We start from the raw sequence: 9,008 nt of genomic DNA on the forward strand, positions 1-9,008 counted from the left end.
GTTGTTACAAAGTAATATAACACAAAACAAAATACAAATATAAATGAAAATGAAAATAATTTTATAAGTAAAATTTTATTTTGTTTGCTCTTTTGTTGCTTTAAATTACATTTTGATAGTAGAAAATGCTCAAGTTATGGTTGATTTTGAAGAATCGTTGAAACAATAAATGGGTGAATATCACTCGTAAAACTAAGCTTTTAAAATCTTTCTTTTCCAGAGTTGAAAGCAACGAAAATAAGAAAAATAATACATGAAAGCACATAAGTATTTTTTGCTTGATTCACAATTCTCTGGACTGATACTCTAAGACTTACAATCCAGGATTGTGGATTGCTTACAAGTGGAGAATCATTAACTTTCTTCTTTCCGAAAAACTATTTAGAGGTTTACTTTACTTAATTTGCTCTACTATTGGTTGTTCATGCCTCTAATCAACTAAAAATCCTTCTAGTTGACTCTACTTAAATAGAACCACTACAAAAAAATCAATGAATTAGGAACACAATTTAGGGACAAATAATTTTCATCCCATATCGATAACAAATTTAACAACAAAGGAAAAATTTGTCCTAAAGTAGCAACAAACTTTGCAACCAAATAATTGCGTTCCTGAATTAGCAACAAATAAAATTTCATCGCAAATTTCGTTGCAGTTTGGCAACGAAAGTTAATTTTCGTTCCAAATTTTGTGACAAATAAAATATTCCTTGGTACTCTCTCAACAAAATGAGATTCGTTGTAAATTCTATGACAAACTAATAATTCGTTGCATATTTTGCGATAAATTTAAAATTAGTAAGACGAATTCAGGGTTCGTCCCAGAATTAGAAAAATAAAAAAAATGAATCAAAAGTTTTAAACATCGACCTAGAGATGTCGGAATTTTATAAAACAAGTTTCTATGTATTCGTACTTTTCCCCTGATCAAGCAGGACCATCTCATGCACCTTCTCCCGTGCCTTGGCGTTCACTGCGCCGACACCATCGCCAACCCCACAGCTCTTCCTGACTCAGCAAGAAATTCATTTGATGAGTTTAGAAATGATACAGCTTTTATAATCCCCATCGGAGATTCGTAAATACTATAAATTATTTTATTTATTAATCTATCTTAATTATTTAACATTGTTAGTGTATAATTTAATACAGATTTGAGAATCCTATTAAAGTTATTCAAGAAATCAATAGAATCGTGAATAATCATTGGGAAGGAGAATTAATGACATATTCAATCACTCCAATGGCCACAAAAGAACTATGGTGAAGCGAGTTCAAGGTATATTTGCTTGAATTTATATTCAAATTTAAAGTGAATATATGATCATTTATTTTTTCCCATTTCAACGTCTAAATAATTGGGACCCGACTAACGAAATGGAGATCAAAAGAATATTTTTTTTAAAAAATGTGGCAATCATATCAGGCATGTACTAAATCATGCCAAGAGTCGGGGGAAAAAAATCAAACTTCATCACCGATGCAAATTAGGAGAGAATCACCAACTTTTGGGCAACTGAGGAGAGTAAGCAAAGGAGTAACCTGAATAAAATGAATCAATCTTACAATTCTGGTGACTCTGTTGTGATATATTTGGGAGACTCCAATCCATTAACATAGATGAGCATAAACGGACACTACAACAAATTTGACTTTTCGCAACGTGCAATAATGTATCCGTAGCACACATCGCATGTTACACAACTGTAAACTATTGAAAATCATAAGACATCGACAGCGCGCGTTGCGCGCTGCGATTAAGAGCATAATTCAAAGCGTGCAACGCATGTTGCGATTAAGAGCATTCGTAGCGCGTGGTGTGTGTTGTGGTAAGAGCATTCACGGCGCGCAGTGCACGCTGTGGTTAAGAGCATTTGCAGCGCACACTGCGGTTAACAAGATTTTCGTTAACAACATTCGCATGCACGATGCGCATGACAATTAAAATACCAAATAATTATCATTAATATTTATTTAAAATACATAATCCAAATTTAAATTTAGATAACACCATAATTCATCATTTTGCTAAATTAGATCGATATGCTTGAACTTTGATATGCAACAATAAAAATACAAACTTGAACTTAGAATTACTTATAAAACGACAATAAGAATACAACCCTTTGATATGTAACAATAATGATGAAAACAAAGTATTACTCATTAACTGATAGTGATTGTACAGAACATATTACAAATATCTCATTACACTAGCACATATATGTAAGTTAAAAACCTATTGAATATGTTTGGCTAGCCACAATAAGAAGTGCATATTGACACAATTTCACTGACTTCCAGTTCTTGTAAGTCCAGCACTTTAGTTTGGTCCATAGGTGACCCATGGTTGATGTATCCGTCAAAACCATTAACCTAGCCTGTAATGAAAACCTGGAAAGAGTTTACCTTGAGCTTCTTATCAAGAGTTTACCTTAAGCTTCTTACCTTGAAATTTGTTGAAAAAAATTTACCTTGAGCTTCTTATCAAAAATCCCAATCTAGGACTGAAACCTCCAATGGAACTCTCATTCGTAGTGATCATAATCTCATGCATTTGCTAGCCTTCTAGAAATTGTCTCTCTCAATAGTTTTTTATCTATATCAAATTATTTAATTATTTGTAATCGTGTTTTTTTTAGACTAGGAAGATGGGGAAGGAGCCTACTTTCGTAGATACTTTCATCCGCACTTTTACAAAAAATGATAAGACTTGGAGTGGGGCTAGAGCAAAAGTAGTAAAGGTTGAGATTTTTATTTATTTGATCTTAATATATAATTTAGATTTTATTAGTTAAGTATCTTCTTTCTCTTAATATTATATGTGTTTCTATTATATCTAATCACTATCATATGCGCTTTAAAAAATAGGAAAAATATGATGAACTCGAGCTAGCCTAGACATGCTCACAAGTTGGTGCCGATATTCAGGCGTTTGATTCCTCTGTTGGCAATAATTTTACTTTATGGTCAGAGGCTAGTGGAGAACCAAAAGGGAGAAGGATATTGGGGATGGGTTCCTTGAGCAGAACCCAAAGAATAGCTGGTACATCTTCTTCTACACTAGCACTGAGGGCCCAATTAGATACCTTGACTGAAGAGGTTAGCAATCTAAAGGGAATATTATTACAAAGAGATGAAAAAAGGGCGCAAAGGGATCAAGAAATGAGAGAGTTGCACCGACAACAAAACTTGATCATGCAACATCTTCAGTTGAGCTCCACTCTAAGTCAGATTCCTCCCGATGATGGTGATGATGGCAATGAAGACCATGATGATGATGGTGATAATTCATCATGATTTTAATTACATATGAATGTTATTTGTCTTATAATTAGTGTTTTTAACCCTTAATCCATGAATTCTGAACCTTTTAATTTTTTATTTTAATTAATATTGTTATTTTATTTTTAGTAGGATTGGTGAGCCAAAAATCTATGTTGGAGAAAAAGTAAGTATTACATAACACACCCTTAGTTGAACATGTTGTACTTGTAATTTTATTTATTTATTTTTTTACCAATTACTTTTGAAGAGTTAATGGAAGAGTTAAATAAAGACATCATTCTTTTTACAAACTTGTTGAAAATTGCAACTACTATATTATTAGCTAGAATTCTGAATTATGATTAGAGTTTTACTAGTAGCAAAGTAACTATGAGCACTAAATGCAAGTCTAGTATCACCTAATTGATCTTGACTATTTTGTGTTTTTATCATTTGGACATTTTCATATGGTAAGAATTTTAAGAAGGCACCCCATTCTCTCCATGTTAGATTAAACCTAAGAGGATTTTTGTAGTCATAGTTTGATGTAGTAAAATAGGTTGTATCATATTTAGGATAATTGTAGTTATAATTTCATGTAGTGAAATAAATTGTATCATATTTATAATATTTGTAGAATTGTAGTTACAATTTGATGTGGTGAAATATGTTGTATCATATTGAGGATACCTGTAGTTATAATTGAATGTGGTGAAATAGGTTGTAACATATTTAGGATAATTGTAGCTAGTGGAGAGGAAGGTGTTGAATTGTAGGACTTTCAAGCATAGTGGTGCATGGCAAGCATAGAGGATACTTGTAAGCTTAGAGTAGAATTATTATTTGAAAACACTTCTGGGTTTAAAGCCTGCTAAAAACATTACTTGAGAAAAAAAATGATTCCTTTAATTCTTAATGCAGTAGTTATCAATTAAAACAATTAACGTTTCATTTTTGTATATGAACCATAAGGGCAGAAAAAATAACAGATTCATGACAAATACATTCAAATTCATTGTGATACATTATTTGTAAGTAGCAAAACATACATATTGATATTCAAATCGATCACCAACCTCTAATATCACTCTAACTTTATAATTTAAGTAATTATTTTTCTTGTTATAAATAATCTAGTTTGTTTGTATATTTTTATGCAGGTAAAGAAGATTTGATGGGGAAGATAGTTTGTGGAAAAAGATGAGTTCATGTATGTATTGTTTATTTTGAAAAAACTTGTATAACTTTAAGGAGGTATTGGATTTGTGTTACTTTTTGAACTATTAGACTTGTATAAGTTTTTGACTCTTAAGAAAAAAGTTCTTATATAACTTTTTGAGAACTTTGGATTTGTATTACTGTAAAATTGATTTCAAATGTTAGTATATATATATGTTAAATAGGATATGATAGTTAATTAGGATATGTTGAATGTTTATAATGTCATATTTAATTTTCTTGTACACAGCTTTATATGTATTGGATTGGAAATTGCATAAACAAATTGATTCTGTCGGAAAATTTGGGATTTAGGGACGATTTTGGCCAAAAAAAAAAAAAAAATTTATCGCCAAATTATCGTAATTTACTATATCAATAATTTTGTGACAAATTCTTTTTCATCCCAAAATTCGTTCCAATTCTGGGACAAATCCACATATTTATCCCAAATTTGGACAAATATAAAGTTTTGTTCCATAATCTGGGACGAATTCACGGATTCATCCCAAAATATGCGATGAATATGTGACTTCATCGCAGATTCTAGAGCAAAATTTGGGGTGAAAATAATTTATCACATATCATAATTTTTTTTATTATTTTCGTCACCAAATTTGTTACAAATTTGGGACGAAAATTAATTTGTCGCAAATGACATTTTTTTATATTATTGTTTTCATCATCAAATTCGTTGCAAACTCTGTAACAAAAATATTATTCGTCGCAAAAGTTGTTTTCGTTGCAAATTGACATTGATAATTTTGCAACGAATATTATTTTTGTTGCAGAATTTGTAACAAATTTGGTGACAAAATTTTAATTCGTTGTTAATTTCATCGCCAAATTCTTCCCCAATTTTACAGCAATTTACGACGAATATTATTTTTGTTACAAATTTTGGGACGAATTTGGCGATAAAAATATTATTTGTCACTAATTTTGTCTCTAAATTCGTCGCAAGTTGGGATGAAAATTTTTTCATCGCGGATTTCGTCCCAAAAAATTTTGTAACGAAAATATTTTATAAATTCATCCCAAATTAATAGTGATTTTTTTTTATAGTGAACCATTTTGCTCGCTCATTATCTTTCCTTAACTCTCTATTTTTTTTATAAAACACAAGATTAACAACTTTATCATAAATAAAGATTTCAATCATACAAGGACTCTCACCTCTTCCTAAAAAAAAGTTTCAATGATGTGCAAAAGTAACTATTGAATAATGACTATTTCATTATTCAACTACAAATCACCTTCAATCGTTGCTCAAGTCTCTAACCAATTATTGTTTGCTTAACCCACTATTATTCTTAATATTTTTTTTTAAAAAATAAAATCATCACGTAGTCAATTGTTTAACATAAAACATATAAACTCTTGTGATAATCAATACCTACATTTAAAGGCTTAAGTAATTTTTATTAATTGACCAAATTAAATTCAATTCATCTTATAGCTTTGCTCCATAATTCGTTATTATGACTATAATTTTGCCATTATAAATTACCCCATTACATATTTATTAGCATATTTTTATTATTATTTTAGATTTATACGAGGAATTTCTAATTCATTGAAATATATCATTATTGTGATTGACATATATTAATAAAGAAAAATGATATGCACAAGGAAAAAAACTCAAGGAAAATCTAAGGATAGACACATAAAATGATGAGGCCCACAAAAAGTGAAATGATGAGTCATGACTTTATGTGTCTATCCTTGAGATTTTTCTTGAATTTTTTTTCTTGAGCATATCATTGCTCATTAATAAATCACTTATCTACTTATTGACATAAAAAAACACCTTTCCATATGAGGATCTGTATATCTTATTTACTCCCTCCTAATAATGTGGAAATGGAAGGACAAACTTTGAAAATATTATCTCTTTACATGCAAGTATTTATTGAATATTTATAAAGATAACTTATTCTATTGGTTACTTAAACGGAAATCTAATTCATATTTATTATGAATTATATTAATTTATCATATATTAATAAAACTATCAATAAATTAGAACATTTATTATACTTTTTAATTATGTCTATATGCTCATGAAAGAGTATTAATTATTTAATAAACATATTTAAATAGTTTTTCCAACTTTCATAAAGATTCCCATACCTTTTATTCAAATTTCTCATAGTACACACCTACTTTAGAAAAGATTAGACTAGATTTGGTGGGACGAAAAGAGATAAAGATAGTCCATTGCTTAAGCTAGTAGACATCCAAACTAATACGAAAACCACTTTTGCATAATAAAATTCCTTATCTATGTTGCACCTAATCAAAGTTAAAGTTGTGGGGAAAACAAAAAAAAGTACGTGGCCACGTGTTGTGCCTATCATTCTACCAGTTACATAGTAGTGCTACTTTTGCCGCTATGATTACAAATATTAACCTATCGAGATTTGCACGAGGTCAGTTCTTTTGGTCCAGAGTTTTTTTAATTAGAAGAAGTCTTATCTATTTATTGGCTGAATGGATTGGACTCCATATGTTAAATAGGTAGGATTTAATTCATCTAGCCAATGAATGAGTAAGAGATCATGACTGATTAATTAAGAATGAACCTAATATTTTAGAATAAATTTAATGCTAGACTTAATAAGAATTTATTAATTTATTAATAATTATAAATAATATTTATAAATAAAATTATTATCAATATATTAAATAAATAAAAAAAACAAATAAATAAATACAAGCCAATAGCTAATTAAACACATTTAGGGCGTGTTTGATTCGGGGTTATCGCTGATAACCTTAGTTGGTTATCAACGATAACCTTATTTGGTTTAAGTAATTGGTGATACCTGGTAATGTAACATTCCCGCCACATCAGCAATTAGGGAATAGAACCAGAAATCAGAAAATCTTGGAAATCTTAGAGGGCGTTTGGTTTGTAAAATGTTTTCATTTTCTCATTTTCATTTTCTATTTCTGTTTTTATGTTTTCTAGTATAGTTTTTAGAAAACAGAAAATGTGTTTGGTATGATAAACTGTATTTCTATTTTATAAGAAAGAAAATTAGAAAATGCGTTTGGTAAGTTAATATGAAACTTCATTCATTTACCAGCTATAATACAAGGAAAATGCGTTTGGTAGGTTAATATCGAATAAGTGATCGAGTAAAATGCGTGACAAATGAGATCCGTTGAAATTTAATATGAATTTTGCATATGCGTTTTGAAATTTAATATGAAACTTTGGTAGGTTAATAACTGTTTGCTCAAACTGACAAACGAGTACTTAAAGAAATAGAGTGCTTAATTTTGCATTATTAATATGACACAAATCAAAATCAAGTAATTATCTAATCCACACTATAATAGGAATTCTTCGCACAAACTTTAATTCAGTGTTACAAAAATTAAATAATCCAAAAGTAAATTTACGAACTTGGATCCACAAATTTACAGGTAAACATGCTGATAATACTGTCATATATTTTCTATGTACAAAATCAGGGGTACAAAATAGTTCTGCGCGATGCCATAGTTTCTTTGTTGTACATGTGTTTCAAATTTCGTTGAGCTTTTTGCTATCTTTGTAAAGAAGAACTGCTCGAGTGAGAAGATGATTCTACGCTTTCAGGCACCTCCACTTGTGTAGGGAGTAGTTATGTCTGTGCAACCAACGCATCAACCAAATTGTTATCCAAATAAATTAATTTGGAAAACAAAAAAGAGGGAAAAAATCATTACCAAACAAGCTCAGGATCTGATTTTGTGCCAAGTTCTTATAATATTTCTGATTGATATAGGTTGGAATTTAAGTTCTAATCATTCTGGTGCTAAATGATGCCTACTTCTAAGCTGAATATAATCCTTTAAGATCTAAGCTAAAATTACCTCGAATTCCCAATAGATGGAAGTGACTGCACGCCCAATTTGTGGAGGAGGTGATGGACGGAAGGGGACCGCGCACAATGTGTCGAGGATGCAACGAACGGAAGGGATCACGGGAAAATATGGAGGAGGCGAGCTCAACAGACGGGATGCGGAACTAGCAAAGGGGTGGCGGTGTGTGAGCAACAGGGGGCGAAGGAGGAGCGGTGGTGCGACAGAAGCGCGAGGTTAGGGATGGGGAGAGGAGCGGCGGAGGCCCGATGTTAGGGCACGGGGAGAGGAGTGGTGGAAGTGCGGAGTTAGGGCATGGGGAGAGGAGCGGCGGAAATGGCGTTTTAGGGCACGGGGAGAGGAGCTCGGTGCGGGATTCGGGATGAAGAGGAGGAAAAAAAGGTGATAAGGTCAAAGAAAATGAAAAATTATCGACCGCATTTTTCAATTTTTTGTCCACGTTTTCAATTTCTCGTCCGCGTTTTCAATTTTTTCTTAAAATGACATTTTACCATTTCCTAATTTTCTAAAAAATGGTATCTCATTTTTCTGAAAAACATAGATAAAAATATTAATCAAATACGTTTTCTTATTTCCACAAAAAATAAAAATAGAAAATGGCCAAACCAAACGTTGCCTTAAGTTTTCTACGATTCCAGGGTTAT

At 31.0% G+C, this 9,008-nt stretch overlaps 1 long non-coding RNA gene across 1 annotated transcript; it reads right to left on the reverse strand.

Annotated features, from left to right (window-relative positions):
* Nucleotides 1–7,813: 7,813 nt before the first annotated feature.
* LOC121994490 lies at nucleotides 7,814–8,759 on the reverse strand. Its single transcript, XR_006115747.1, has 2 exons — nucleotides 8,356–8,759; nucleotides 7,814–8,129 (listed from the first exon to the last, which is right to left on the reverse strand). It is a non-coding gene; the product is annotated as an uncharacterized LOC121994490 (long non-coding RNA).
* Between the last annotated feature and the right edge of the window lie 249 nt (nucleotides 8,760–9,008).

This window comes from Zingiber officinale, chromosome 6A (assembly GCF_018446385.1).
Source record: "Zingiber officinale cultivar Zhangliang chromosome 6A, Zo_v1.1, whole genome shotgun sequence".
Lineage (NCBI taxonomy): Eukaryota > Viridiplantae > Streptophyta > Magnoliopsida > Zingiberales > Zingiberaceae > Zingiber > Zingiber officinale.